Genomic DNA, 16,251 nt, shown 5'->3' on the forward strand with positions numbered 1-16,251 from the left:
TGATCTGCAAAGCAGACCTCAGTTAGGGTCTGAGTTGCCCATTTGGATTTGGTTTTCAAATGCTCCATAGTTTAAGGATTTGGAATTTCTGTTCTTTTCTTCAGGGACATTAGGGAAAAGTGTGAAATCTGGGTGCACCCAATCATTCATAAATAGAGTATTTGCTTCTGAGTTTTGAGTTGGGCTCATGACTTCTAGTAAGAAATGGCTTTTCTAATTACCAGGGAACCTAGCGGGGTACGGTCAGGGTCAGACCCTTGGCTCCCGTACATGGCAGGAGTGGAGAGGGAGCAGAAGAGTGGTGTGACTGCACCACAGCACCCTGGCTCCTGGATCGCCACTAGATATAAGCATTGCTTTTGTGCTGGTAGATTTTTTTTACACACTTAATGCCTTTCAAATAGAACAAACAAAATGCTTTAGAGAGGATGGTAATGACACTTGCATTCACTGTTTTGTGTTATAACACTAAAGGTAACTGCTTCTGAATGGGAAGGTTTTTAAAAAAAATGGCTGTTATATAACAGGTTATCAACAGACACGAAGGTGTTAGAGGAATACATAATAAGCCATTTGAGGGTTTTGAATTCAAGTTCAAGCAGTTGCTGGTTACCATTGTTTAGCCATAGTGAACTATTAAACTAAAAGCCGAGATGAGTAAATCACCTTTCAATTTAATTTACCGTTCTGACAAAGTGATTTATGTACACAATAGTCACATTATAACAAAAAGCCTTTCACAATGCCCGCTTCTGGTTTCAGTGGATTTATGGCCAAAATGTCATTTATGATTGTTCAAAGCAAAATTCTCATCTTTACTGTGCAGATAAGTAACAATGGATTCAATCTCAGGACAGAGTGTAACTTTTCACTAGTTTCCCAGGTAAAGAAAATAAAGGAAAGCAATAACATCTGGGGGAAAAAAAATCCGTGAAATAAGAGAGTTCTTGAGATCTGCGAGTGGTTGAGAAATGTAACTAGATGAAAATGAGAACATCTTGAGTGTAATTGGGTGAGGAGGAGAGAAAAAATACAAACTGAGATGCAAGTGAGAAATGAAGTGTGTGTGTGTCGGGGGGGAGTATGACAATGCATGCAGGGTTAATTTTGAGATCACATGGATGCTATTCTTCTTGTTTTCCACTACCTAAATTCTGAGAACATTGTGCTATCATATGGCTAAGCCAGTGGTTCTCAACTTTTTTAGACCCAAAGCACCCCTGGTTAGACTCAAGGCACTCCTTGGAAATGGCCAACTCTTAGTTTTCACTCTTCTTTTTGACTAAAGAAAAAATAACAGAGCAGTTTTTCTGTCACAAAGAACTCCGGAAGATGCAACTCTGGATTTCTATTTGAAATCTCTGGGTTTACCTTGTGAATCATGTTTGTAAATCTGAGGGTGCCAACATTGTGTAAGAACCCACAGGACCCCTACATGATCTCAAGGCACCCAGGTTGAGAATCACTAGGCTAAACATTAGGGAAATATAGGGAGCTGGGAGGCAGCCCTAGAATGGAAGTGTTTAGGGATGTCGATTTATCAGGGCAGGTGAAGCACCAGGTCATGGGCTCTATTAAGAAACACTCTTGTTAGAAATGATTTTTTAATTATATTTCAAAAATCTTTTTGCAGTTATAAAAGGCCCATTCCTACAAGAGGTAGAGTAACTTTGCTGAGCTGTTCAGCACTCTGGCTTTGATAATGGAAGTTTAGGAGGGTCAACATCCTATAACATTGTGCTCTTAGAGCAGGGGCAGGCAATTATTTTGTGTGGAGGGCCGCTTACTGTGTTTTGGTAAGCCATTGAGGGCTGCATGACAGGCAACCAGAAGCAGATAAATATTAATTTTCTAAATTTTTTAGGGGCCCTGCGGGCTGGATAGAATGTCCTGGTGGGCCACATCCGGCCCACGGGCCGCATTTTGCCCATCCCTGCCTTTGAGCAAGTAGTAAAAGCAACAAAAAGCAGACAAATAAACCCTCCCCACCCCCTCATCTGGCAGTCTTACAGGGATGGACTGCTCTTAATCATCTCAGGATGGGCTTGGGATGGTATAAGGCAACCATGCACTTATGGGGCCACTCCAATGACGATGGCGGCAGCTGTGGTGCTCAAGCTCAGACAGCCGACCACATCATCTATGAATGCCAGTACGGCCATTCTTCGGGCGCCCGAAGTCTTATTGACATTGACCATTCTACCCATTGTTGGCCCTCGTGCTTCCAACATATGAGTGTTGCAACACTCGCTTCATGATCACAGGGATGGTAAAAAGGTCATTGGCCATGAATGAAAAAGTGGACATGCATGAAGACAGGAATTCCAGGGAAGTAGAAAGATACCAGTGAGCAGAACTGGATGAATCGTGAGGGAAATGATTTTTAAAAGCTTCTATGAAGTAGAAGTTTAATTTTCATCCGTGACTACATAAAGTTTGTGTCTGGTGAGCATATAAGTTCTAGCTGCTTGGCTGTGCTCCTGCTGTCTGGCTAAGGTCCAGGACCCAAGGGTCAGAGAAGGCAAAGGCACTTTTTCTCTTCCCTGCTCTTGGTGCTGGTCTGGTAGCCACTTTAACTCTGGAGTCTGTTGGAGGCATTGCTTAATAGGAGGACTCTGAATATTAAGGTTGAGAGTCTAGGGAAAAATTGGGGCTTTGGGGCAAAGAAGAGAGACCACTTAAGATGACCTGAAACTCTTGTATTCCTGCCAGGTTAGCTGAGCATCCTAACTTCTCACCACACTTGCATTCTTCCTTAAAAGGATGAAAAGCCCAGGAACTTGAGTAGTTCATCTCATTTATACGAGTTCATCTCAACTTTGATAGTTACACTCACTTCATCAGTGATCGGTGTCACATCATGAGATTAAGGTGACCAACCACATGATGATGATAACAATGAAAAAACCCCATTTCTCAAACAGCATGTGGCCTCTGCAGTCAACAAGCTAGTAACAAGCCCAGGGAAAATGGGCTAAATTTGTCATAACTTCTTTCACCCTGCTGTACTAATAGCAACTTGGGAAGGCAGACAAGGGAAAAAAAAAAAAAAAGGCAGAAAGTGGCAATTTAACACAACAGTTCAGCTAATAGGGAAAAAGCTACTTCCCATTCACATCTTTGAGTCTGACAGGTCATGTTGCCCTGGAGAAGCTTTTCACTTCAGAGTGCCTGTGAGTGGAATCGTGAGGTTTCGAAGTTGCTATAGTCTCATCCTTTCTTTTGCTCCCATTATTATGGCAAGTTTTCAGATATTCATGGAAATGGAATAAAAGTTCACTTCTCTATTAAAATGGTTCCTGAAACTTTTGAGAAATGAGATAGAATAGTGAAAAATGTAAATGAGATGGGAAAAAAAAAGCATAGGGAAAGGCTTAATATTCTAGAGCCAGATGTATGTTTTCTGAGATAAAATGAGAAATAGGAACAGAAAAAGAGACCTTGTATCTGTCTTATGGGTCATTTTAAGTGACTGAGCATGATTTCAGACACAGGAGAGATGGTCTGGTGTGTTCATTTTTGTCCTAGGTCAGCCTACAAAGGAAAATAATCCCGATCAAGGTTAGCTAACTATTTATAGTGGATCTGACATCTAACTGTTGCTGTGTTTCTGATCCTTAGCAGGCAACACCACAAAAATGAGAAAATAGATGAACAAAACAGGAGAGATATTTAATTTAATAAATGTGCACGTTAGGTGTTTGAAATAGATTAATTAGAAATCCGCTCTATGCAAATAACACTTCACGAAGGACTTTTTTATGTGTCGATCCTTAACCTAATCTGCCTTTATTTGTTCAGAGCATTGCACAGAAGAGTTGGAAGCCAGAGCTGTATTCTACCTTCCAAGTATTTTGTTACTACAGGTTTGCTTCATTAAGGGCCTACAGGATTGGGAGCAGGCTGAAATCTGGAAAATATAACCGGGAAGCCTTCAATGACCAAGGTCCAGGAAGTCCAAGTCTTAAACCTCAGATTGCAGTCTCTATAGTTTTCTTCCCCAATTCCAGCTGCGTCTCCATGAAGTTCCATTGGTATTTTGGGTTAGCTAGATCCAAAACCCACTGAAACCATTTAAAACTTGTCCTCAGTGAGGTTTGCATTGGGCCTTAGTAATAGGTACTGTAGAGTGTGAGACTAATGCCCCTTTGCTTCCAACTTCCCTAAACATGCAAACTGAATGTGCTCCTCCATGGCTTTGCAAAATAATTCACATTATACGGGGCACTGGACTGAAAAAAAAACCTTGCATTGTTTTGTCATCCATACAAACTCTTCTACCACATGCGGATGCCATTTTTTTGGCTACACAAGATGCACCAAAAAAAAAAAATAGGAGTCACCAAAGAGAGATTGTCTTAAATCCCATGAAGATTGCCAATCCAAATATCCACTTAGCACGAGAGAGCTATCTGGATCTGATCATCGCTGTGCGCTTGTGTATGGATGGCTTTAATACATTAGGTCTCTCTGGTATTCACTTGCCAAGCATGCAGTCACTGTAACGGCATGTAAACACTGCACGTAACCATGCAAAAACAACAGTAAAGGAGGAGAGCCTAGTTGCTAGAGGCTAGTCATTTCAGAATTCGAGCTGCCACAGAAGGCTGAAGCCTCAGGACATGACAACTCTGTGCTATCATTTATCATATGGAACAGCTCTTGGCAGGTGTTATTTGTAAGCGTGGAGTATGTACAGCATAGTGGTTAATAAGGAAAAAAACCCCAAACAGTTGCATGCATCCCTTCTGGAGTCCACTTGGCTGTCTAGGATTAGATTAGAGATACAGTATAATGCATACCCTCTTTTAAATGGTCCCAGATCAGTAGCAAATATGTGACATGATTCCAGTTCTTTAAAGATGTATGACACGCTTGAACTACAAGCCAGCCTAACTTCAAGTCATCCCCTATAGTATACCGGTGCGCACATTTAGGAGAACTAATGGTGCAGACAGCCTGCAGTACCGAGTGATAAGCCTATAAAATAGTTCCCAGGCCTTGCAGAAATGCTGAGGAGACAGGGTGGGATTAATGAGAAGAAGAGATTTTTTTTTCCAAAAGAGCAGCACGTTATATGATAGGGAACCTGGAAAAGAAATGTACTTTAAATGTCTCAGACAAGGAAGCTATTTATTCTTAAAACACCATGGTTGGGTAACCCATCAGTGTGATGAGTTGGAATATAAATAAAAGTACTGATGACCTGGGAGGTGCAGGGAGGTGTGGGGTACTTTGACAAAACAGTCCAGGAGAATGAATTAAAAAATGGTAGAATTGGTTGGTTGGAGGGCATTAGGATCTTCAGGAGGAGTTTACATGGTGAAGTGGATCTGGCATTAATCAAATAGGAGAAAGCCGAGGAACCGTTCATGCGATCAGTCAAAACAGTGGAGGGGATTTAAAATATTGGTTAGGGAGTGAGGTGTGTTGAATTTTGTGAGTACGAGACACTAAGGAGAGTTTGAAATTGAAGAAAAAATAAGCCCAAGAGAACGGATTGGTTGAGTTTTAAAAAACTAAGTGAAGGAAACAAGTGAGATCAAAAACTTAATTTAATACATTGCAGTAAACAGGCCAGAGCATCTGGCCCTGCGTGCTAATATAAGCATTTTTATCTACTCCAAGGTCAGGGATTGGAGTAGTTCAAGATCCATTACAAGAGCAAGCACAATTGATTGGGAAACGGGCGGCAGATGAAACTATGATACTGGCCACACAAACCTCATGCACCAGTACTGATACATGTGTAGCACAAGATAGCAACTGCATAATACTCAAGCCCAAGTTACTCATTGCCTTCTGGCTTTTCTTAGCCATGGACTGTTTATGAACTTGAAGTGAAACAGGTGCTTGAATGTATTACCTCTTTTAGCTTGCAGCAATTGTTAGCATGGTTCTGGCTGCCCATTTCAATATAGTACAGTATAGGAGAAACATCTGGTCAAAATTTAGAGATGGCTAGGAACTGGGAATAGAAGGAAGAAAGGCCTATTGCAACATCTGAATACACAGATGTCATCATCATTAAACATGATGCTCTTACAAAAGTTACCATGATTCTGCATGATAGCTATACTTTCATGACAAATATTTAAAATAAAGGTGGAATAAGTAATAGATACAGAAATACCTAAACACTAATATTCCTGTCCAAAATATGGTTCATATATGAAGTAGAGTGAACTGGCAAAACCAAGAACTAGATTCACACCGATTTTGTGAATAAACACATCAGGTTCAGTCTACTTAATCCATATGGGCAGCGTTTTCCATAACTGGCTAGTATTTGGATTAGCATAATCATTGACAGAAATACTCAAACCCAGAAAATTTTGTGAATTTTAGCATGAATATTTGGCTGGAAATTGTCACTGTTCAATCATGTACCACTTGTTCTTGCTAAATGCTCACCCACCTACTGAGCATAAGGAGTTCTATGCAAGTCGCATGCTGTGCGCAGTGATTAGGTAATAAATAATCAAAGTGAACAATCCAAAGGTGAAATCAAGATAAGATAATGAACTGAGAATGGAAAGTTAATTTTGCAGCAAAGATGATTTATAATGACCTCTCAAGTAGAAAAAGGAAAGCAATTTCACATCCAAAAAGCGTCAACACACCCTGGTTTTCAAAACTCTCTTTTTTATACAGAGACAATGTAGTTAAGGACCCCGGGAGAAGGATACAAACAATTTCCAAAGAGCGCAAATTAAAATTGTTAGTCCTTTTTGAAATTTGTTGACTGTCAATCTCCGCTCCGATTCTGGAATAGTAGAGTTGGTTTCAAAGCAGCCAACCAGAGTTACATCTTGGTGGATAGGTGAATATTTCCCGGCACAATGTTGTATGGTATCCTTGAGTTTGGACTCCAGCAATGAAATATTGGCCCTGTGCCATTCAAGGGAGATTTGCCTTTAATTGCATAGGGGCAGAATTTCATCCCAGTTTTCTAATGGTTGTGCCCTGTCTAAATGATGATGATGCTTACATAGTGGAGATATCAACAGGCTTAAATTTATGTTGAGCAGTTTTACAAATCAGGGGATGGAGAAGCTGAAAGTACTGATCGCCTTAATAGACCAGGAGCAAATTGTGTTGCTCCTGGAATGATATGCTCTAACTTCTGCTTACACATGAAAGAAAAATGCATTTGTCAATTGATCATCACTGTCAAAGTTTGTAGAGCTAGGGGATTTTAACAAGGTCACCAACTGGCAATATAATAACAAGTGGTTAAGAGCAACTCACGGATGGATAGAAAGGGTTTTCTGTAGAGCTGTTTGGCATAGGCTCAGGTGCATGTGTTGTGGAATTAAGCATTTATCTCTTTAAAAGTACTGTTTCCCTGATGAGACTGTTCACGAGGCCAGAATTAGAAATTCAGTTTCTAATTCTGTGAGAATATCATAGCAATCAATCCAGCAACCTCTTTTGTGTATCAGTGACTCATCATTCAGTATCTTATCCTTGAAGCATCAGTAATGGACATGTTTGAATTGCCAAGCTTCTCATAAAGTTGCAGCAGCTATTTTACCAATCATATCTCCTTGACAGAGCACTGATCTGCATTAAAAATTTATTCTGAGCTTAAACAAAGATATGGGGATTTTCAACGATTAATGCAGAAGCTCAAGCAGTTCATTTTGGTTTTTTTCTCATGGATGTAGCTCAGTTTTGCAAAGGATTTGCCCTGCTTTTTATTGGTGATAAATATTCCACCAATATTTTTAGATAAGACGTCCTCCCTCTACCTTGTTCAGTTCAATTGTTTGCCAGTCATCTTGCAAAAAAAGATAAATTAGAAATAGCTAATGAATAAGTGCACTTCTGAAAGAAATATCTGGATGAGTATTCATTTGTGCCAAAATTTGTCAAGATTTTTACATCCACTGTTTTTTCCATGAATACCCAGCAGCAGTCTGAATCCTGATAAATAACACATTGGATGACTGCAGTACACAGCATGAATCTAAAACTGTTGCCTGCCTGAGAAAATATTAGTTAATCTGGATTCTGTAACTACTAACTAGCTGTACTTTTGTAGTTTAGCTGGGATAGATATAGGGTGGCCATCATAGAGGACATTCCGGTTTTCTGCTACTCTGTCCTCTATTGGAACAAAACCCAATGCCTTTATGTCCTCTATTTTTCTCTTCAAGAGGGAAGTAGAGTACATAAAGGCATCCAGTTTTGTATCAATAGAGGACAGAGGACAACTGGGCTGTCCTCTATGATGGCCACCCTAGACAGATATCTAAGTAGCAATGAGCTATTCTGGGGATCAATCTTGGGTGTCCTGTAGGAGTCCTGATATGGATTTCAGCGAGTACAGAATCAGGTCTGTAAAGTATTTGTTGTTATGAAAGACAGGTTAAAGATGCCAAATCTCTTTGAATTTTCATGCTTCCTTCTTTCTCATATTCATGACTGATGTAGATCAGTGAGCAGATTTAAAAATCAAACAACATGATCAAACAGTGGACACTATATCCTGTGCATAGGAACTGCTGTGAAATGTGTCTAGAAATGGCATGCCTTCATTAACTAGACTTCACTTGTATCACCTGTGTACAAAGAGGGCATTCTTTTGTGTGCTCTTATAGTAATTTTTTATAGCATTCTTATTGTCTTTTTATTTTTATCTCTGTTCTCCAAATAAGCATGAAATGTTTTCTAGTACAGTCCCAGTAGCCCCACGGTCCCACTAGAACAATCCATACAGGATTGCAACCTTTTTCATATTCACATTAAGAAAATTCATGTCAAGGATATCTGCAATACAGGTTTTCGAACATGCTGAAACACCAGTCAGTCAAGCGAGGAATAACTAGGTGTGACTATTCACTTAATAGTCAGCTGTTGAACAGAGGCCCATTCCTCTTATAGAAGCACTTCACAATGCCCCATATTTGATTCCCGCACAGACAGGTTTTAATCTGATTCACCTACACTGTAATATAATATGCAGTTTGTACATTTACTGGTAGTTTTCTCTGTGAATTAGACTCAGCATCTTGAGTCTGACTCACAAAAATGGGCAGTGGAGTAAACTTGATCTGCCTAGACAGGGAATATTTTCATGACCCAGGCTGCAACCTATAATTCAGGAACTTAGCATTAAAGGCAATAAAGATTCGTGCCATGTACATGGACCATCACAACGTAAGATTTTGGGGAGGTTGTTGCTGTGTCGCAGCACACGAGGAGCATAACTGTGACTCGGAAAACCAAAAGCAGCAACAAGAACAGTCTCTTTCCTCTCTCACCTCTGAGTTTCTGGATCGAGGCATCAATGCCCGTCACGTACCTTTAAAACAAATAAATAAATAAAAATAGCAATTAGACTTAGAAGGCAATTTTCAAGCTCCCGTGTAAAAATGGCATGTGTTTAAGTGCCATTTTGTTCAGGCACCTTTAGGAAAATAGAACTCAGGTTGAAGAAAAATGAGGTTGGCTCAACTGAATTAACTAAAGGAGAGGGGATTTGATTTATTCAGATATTTGCTAAAATCCCTTTAGGGGATGGATTGGCAGAAGAAAGACCCTTACAAGGTTCACACAACATTTGCTAGTCTTTTTCTTTTTTTCTTTTTTTTTTTTCTTTCCCCCTTCTTAAATGCATTCTGACTAGAGGAGAAATTATATTTAGCAAAGAAGTAAAACTGATGAGGCTGTTTGGAATCCCATTAAACAGAGATACGTGGCTACAGACTTTTGCACCAGAGAGTTCTTATTAGAATATGGAGAACGAAGGACATCCAAAGAGAGGAGACATCTGAGGCAGGATGACTCTTTTATCCTAGCAAATGATGGCAGAAAAAGACCCAATAGCTTGAAGTGAGAGAAATCTGAGAACGAAGCAAGATGCATATATTAAAGTGAGGATAATTTGCCACCGGCATGGGTTATCAAGGGATATTATAAAATCTCCCTCACTGAGAATTTTTACATTGAGTTTGGGTTCCCTTTCTAACAAGTGCTTTTTAGTTCAACCTGAAGTTCTTGCGCTCAGGGCAGGGATCACGGATCAAATCCTGTGGTTTATGCTATACAGGAAAGCACATGAGATGGTCACGAAGGTCTCTTCAGGCCACAAAATTTCGGACCTTGGGTTTTGAAATGCCATCAATTTGTTCGGCTCCATAAAGCATCCTGTTTTGTGGAGGGAGTTTGCCATAGCCATAATGGAAATAAAATGCCCTCTCTCTTTTGGGGCTAATGGGTGAGGGGTAAAGCAATGGTGTCCTTTCCTCCAGGAAAGGAGCACAGCACTCTTCCTTTGTTTCATAAGACTGAGGCAATATTGCAAAATGTTCTTGTTTTTACTAAATCAATGAAAACATGTTTGTTCGTGCAGCTCAGCTCAGGTCAGAAACCACAACTTCAACACAAAGGTGGTTGGCGGGTTATTTATTATTTTATGAAGAAAAGGGAAAAAAAAGGGTGGGGCGACCTGATGAGCCATTAAAATGGTAAAATGAATGTTGATTAAAGGTGCAAATAAGCCATGAGGCTGCCTGTGAGCAGGGGGAGAAGGGGTGCAGGGTGCTGAGAGAAGGAAAGGCTATCATTTTCAGGGGCTGTGCCAGCACTATGAGGCAAATTAGTTGTGCAGCAGTAAAAGAGCTTTTAGATGGATTAATTTTACCACTTTGCCTAAAAATAAAGTATGCACATTGTGAGAATTTGCATTGCTTGCTCAAGAAAACTCAGTGAAGCATCAACACATGTTTCAGGACAGAGTCCCTTGTCAGAGCAAACCTGGAAACCTCTTTCTCCAAAGAGTTGTCAAATTGCCCCTTGACCTTACGGTGAAGAATTGCTTCTGAATTTCCCTTAGACTTTTCTTAATCTTGCAGTGGAGTTATAATTTATCTATAACAGCCCAGTTTGATGCCTTGGAAATAGCCTCGACAATAAGCAGCAGCATCCTCTGTACTGAGCTTTCTTTTGTGATCATTTACACCTGCGGAGAATGAGTAAAGCCCAGGTGTGAAATGCTATCAGAGCAGAGTGCTACCCTTTTCCTTCTGAACAGGCCCTCACCAGGTGCAAGACACTGGAGAAGGAGCAAATATCGGTAAGAAAGCTGGTGTTTAAACAAGTTTGCAACTGCCAGCCTTGCAAGGGGAGGCAAAGCACCTCTTTTGCTTGTCTAGTTGGTTGTGCATAATTCACTTTGTAGCACTTCTGGCATGCACGGAGCAGAGAGGCCTTGAACTGGAAGCTCTGCTAGCTTTGCCAACAGAGCAAATAGATGGCCTGGGCTGCCATCCCACTGCACACAAGCCTAGGGGACAGTAGGGTTAGGGACTGGGACACATACTGCACCCTGTGGTGGTCACTGAATGCAGGCACCATGTGTGTGCACTTGGGCATGGTGCCTGGACAGCAGCTGCCATTGTGTGGCACTTCCAGCCAAATAGGGCAGCAGCTTCAACCTTGGCCCAGATATTTATTTATACTGGCAAGCAGAATTATCAAAGCCACACGAGAGCAATTGGATAGTGATACATGTGTTGTGTTGAGAGAGGTGCGTGGTAAAAGGAGTCCTTTAAAGACCATCCTTAGATCCGGCTGTAATTATTTTGACTGTACAAGCTCCATCAAAAAGGCAGCATTGAGGGTACCTATAGGTAGATTATGGCACCAAAGGGCAATCAGTTCAACATAGCTTTCTGTTTTCTCAGAGGAGGAAGGAGAGAGGTTATTTTTACTGAGATTATCCCACTTCAAGGAGCTGTTATTAATTTAGAAATAGTCAAGCAAATTTATGACCACATGAATTATGAATATAATTTTAACTAGAGTAAACAAAGAAGTGAAGTAGGTTTATTCAGGGACATGATATCCTAAGTGACTAGGACGGGGGAGTGACTTAGCTGAAAGCTTTGAAGAATTATGTACTAAGAGATTTAGTTTTTTCAAATAAACTTCTTAGGGAGATTTCATTTCTGATCTTCAGTCAAAATCACATGAATAAAAGATTATTTGAACTTAGAAGCATCAAGTGAAACCATATTATCAGAATTTCAGCACCAAGGATGTTGGTATTTTGAGGATTGATGCACAATTACACAGGGCGGTTCTAACGAGGATGGAGCTAGAGACTCTTCTCAGTGGGGGCAGATGGCACAACAAGGAGCAATGGGCTCAAGTTGCATCAAGGGAAGTTGAGGTTGGATATTAGGAAAAAAACCTTCATACTAAGAGGGTGATGAAGCGCTGGAACAGGTTACCCAGAGAGGTGGTGGAAGCTCCATCCTTGGAGGTTTTTAAGACTTGGCACGACAAAACTGTGGGTGGGATGATCTAGTTGAGAATGGTTGGACTAGATGACCTCCTGAGGTCCCTTCTGGCCCTATGACTCTATGAATTGAAGAATTTCCTGAAGTGCAGTCCCTGCTACAGGTTTTATGAATTACTGTATGCTGGTCGCTGATCTCAGTACATTCGGGTTAGATTTTGTCTGGTCCGGGCACCTACGTAGGGAGGTAAGATGTAAGAAGCTTCCTTACACGTTACCCAGACATGCAGTCCTGGCCTCCTTATTCTGTAAGATGGAGTAATCTGCTTTCTGGCCAGAGATACTGAACCAGTACATTATAGACATGGTATTCATTTGATTCAGGCCTGTACACTAAGGGCTGCAGCCCCAAGCATTGCCTTTTGGGGTGGCTGCACTGTGTGCCACTATATGCTGCCATTGCCCAGAGCCCTGAAGCTTCCCTGTTATCCCTCTGGGACTGTGTTACAAAATTTTGCTGGTAAAGTTGTATTGATTTGGAGACAGCAGGGAACGCACCCTAGCCACAATAGCTATCTCAGCAAAGCTCCCATGTTGAAACACCCTATGCCAGACAAAGAGTTAATTTTTTAGTGTAGCTACCAAGTTTGAGGGAGTTATATATAACTACATCGGTAAAAGTGACATTTGGGCTTTTAAGTACTTTGTAACATTGGGATTTCAGACTGGATAGGGTTTTCAAAGGTGCCTCAGGGAGGGAAGCATTCTCCTTTCAGTGGAATCACAGCAATTATGATTAAAAGTACATAGTATTTATGGAAACTAGTGACAAAATCTCCAGTTACCATGAGGTCATGTTCTGTTGTTCTGCCGGTCGGTCTCTGTCCTGACCTGTACATAACCCTGCTTTTCTAGACTTGAGCTCTCTCAGACAACAGTGGCAAAGGGCAATGCTTTCAAAAGCACCAAATCAATGGGACTTAGTCTCTGAAAGGATTTCAGTGCTTTTGAAAACTTCGCACAACGCTACTGAACAGTGTCAGTTTTATGGGTTTCTGATATAGTCAGATGACTGCTGGCTAGCAGGCTTGTGTTCGCCAAATTAATTGTCACATATATCCCAAGGAGAGCTTTAAACCAGATCTCCAGAGGTGAAAGACTGTTGTATTCATACACTGTGACACCCAGTCACGCTGTGGTTCTTCTAAGTACCAGCTCCTGGATGTGGTTGTCTGCTATTATGATTGCTCATAGGTCTGAAGAATAGGTACTGTATTTACTTGACTCCCAGATGAGGCTTTCCCTCAATCGGCATGGGGAAAAAAGCCCCTTGTCTTATAATCACATACAAAGAAGTCTCACTAAATACATTGTCTAGTACTAAAGTGCTGCCAAAACCAACGTGGTCTCAGCAATGGAAACCACCTATCAAGTTGATTAAATGCAGCCAACACTGGGTGTGTCTACATGTTCATTAATGCACCCTAATTACTGCACATTAAGTTTAGTACTTGGTTAGCCAAGTACTAATTCAATGCACAATAACTTGCACTAATACACAGTAGGGTTGGTGCATGGCTTTATTTTTTACACTTACTGCGCAGTAGCCTAATAACACTCTGCAGTAGTGTATTAGCAGGGTTTTTGACCGGCACACTACTGCACAGTGTTATTAGGCTACTGTGCAGTAAGTGTCTCGTGTAGATGCACCCACTGAGTATGACTATAAAACACATGGCCCACATCGGGCAAAAGAATAGGGTAGTGCAGCCCATCTGAACAAGACATGCTAGTGCCCATTAAGTGAGAGATTCCTCTCACCACCAACTCTTTTTCAAGTCAGAAAATAAATCTGGGGGATCAGGTAGATCAGGTTCTCTGCTCCCCCCACCCAGCTTTTATGATTTCTGCTGTAGCATTGGGAAGCGGATAAATTCCAGGCAAACCTCCAATAATTAGATTCCATACCTGGATAATTATAAGAAATGTATACATTTTCCATATTGTGTGTGTGGGGGGCCATCCTATAATCAGGGCTATCTTCTATTCCAATAAATATAGTAATTTGCTACTAGAAGTCAGTGCAAACATTGTCTTTTGTTTCTCCATCATTTAATCTATATATATCACTTTCCGCATTTGTGATAAATTGGCCACCTCATTGTGGCTTGGTGAAGACATCTTCATCCTCGGGATTTTTATGCAGTGGAAAAAACAGGAGAGCGCTAGTTTAAGCACTGAGGTTCATTTTTCAAAGATGGCTATGGAATTTAACCCCACAGGCTGCGTAAGTAATGGCAATAATTAGTCATCATTGTAAAAATTCAGAATGAAGCTAATAATGTTCTTGTTTTTTAACCTTTTTCATTCTTAGTTAAGTCCGTGCCCCTCTTCCCTCCCCTACCCCCCCCTTCAAAAAAGCCCCAACCCCCCCCAAAAACCAACCTTTAATTATTTTCATGGGAGCAAAATGGATTCTGGTAAGCACTTACTCAATACGATAGGCTCAGCCTAAAGTAGTATATTTTAATACGTTTTCACATCAGCAACAGTTGTTAAGTGATTTAAACAAACAAAATGGTCAGCTACATTTTATAAGTGCCTGAATGTGAATGCAGTATATTAAGCCGATGAACTCCGTTTCTGATTTGTAATTTGATACGGAGCATGTTTTCATGGCTTTTTTCGTTAGAATTGTTGCAAAGACTACAAGTCAGAGAAACTCAGAAAGTACAAAAAACAGGCATAGCAAACTACACGCAGTTACTATGGTTATCATCCCTTTAATGGAAGCATTTGAAGGATATTTATCCTTGACATTTTGAAAATGAAGTTCAATGTATTGTGCAGAAGGGAATACAAATGTATTCATTCATCCTGACTTAAAAGAAAAATCTTTTGCTTTAAGTGCTTTTTTTCCTTAAATTTTGCATTGCTATCCATCCATTAAAATCTTGTTTTGCAGAAACTTATTTACCTATCCATGTTACTTTTAAGAATAAACATGATATTCATCATTCACTTTTTAATTTTTTTGGAAAAATACAAAACATTTCAGCAGCCAAAGTTTATTTGCAATGAAAGATTAAAAAAAAAACCCCAAAAACCCTCAAGTGGAAGAATATTATTGTTTCCAGCTTTTCTTTTCATTTAATCCACCAATAATATGATAGAAATCTTATTAAATGAGCAGCTTTTCTTAGGCAATAAATCACCTCAGAAGTGCATACGCATTGTTTTACCCAGCCTAGATTCAGTTTTCAATACATCCACCTAGAGAATCTGTCACGTTATAGATGCTTTTTTAGATTCTTTTTTGACACTTTTTTTGTAAAAAAAGATTACATTGCTATAACCATATGGTAAAATCAAATGGTGCATCAGTTCCTTGTGGTTCATTCATACAGAGATTGGAAGGGAGTCAAATACATACCCACACAATGATGACTTCTAACTTTACTACTACCACACAAGAAAGATATCTTTGACTCAATGTGGACAGTTTGCTAAAAACATTATTTCAGTGTCCAGTACCAATCACAAAAGGAAAACAGTGTTAGAAATGATTTGGAAGGGAATTATAAATAAAGCAATAAATAGCATTATGGTGCATACACACCTGCAAAACTACGTATACTTTTCATCTCAAAAAGTATATGTGAGAAGTAGAAAAGGTTCATAGATGGGCGACAACAATGATCCAGAGGCACAAAGAGGCTTCCATATGAGAAGGGACTAATAGGCTAGGACTTTTGGGGTTAGGAAGAGAGGTGTTCGAGGAGGGATACAGGTTTACAAAATATTAAATGATGCACGGGGATTAAATAGGGATTTATTACCAGCTTGAAGGTCAAGAACTGGGAGAGGGGGCAGGAATTCAACAGAGACATAGCTGAAAAACACTAGTAAAAATTGCCTGTGGTTAATTTAGTCTGTGTTCTTATGTCTTCTTTATTGTTTTATTAGCCACACAAAGCCAGTGCAAGTTTTAATCCATGTTT

Source organism: Alligator sinensis, unplaced genomic scaffold (genome assembly GCF_000455745.1).
Source record: "Alligator sinensis unplaced genomic scaffold, ASM45574v1 scaffold571_1, whole genome shotgun sequence".
NCBI lineage: Eukaryota > Metazoa > Chordata > Crocodylia > Alligatoridae > Alligator > Alligator sinensis.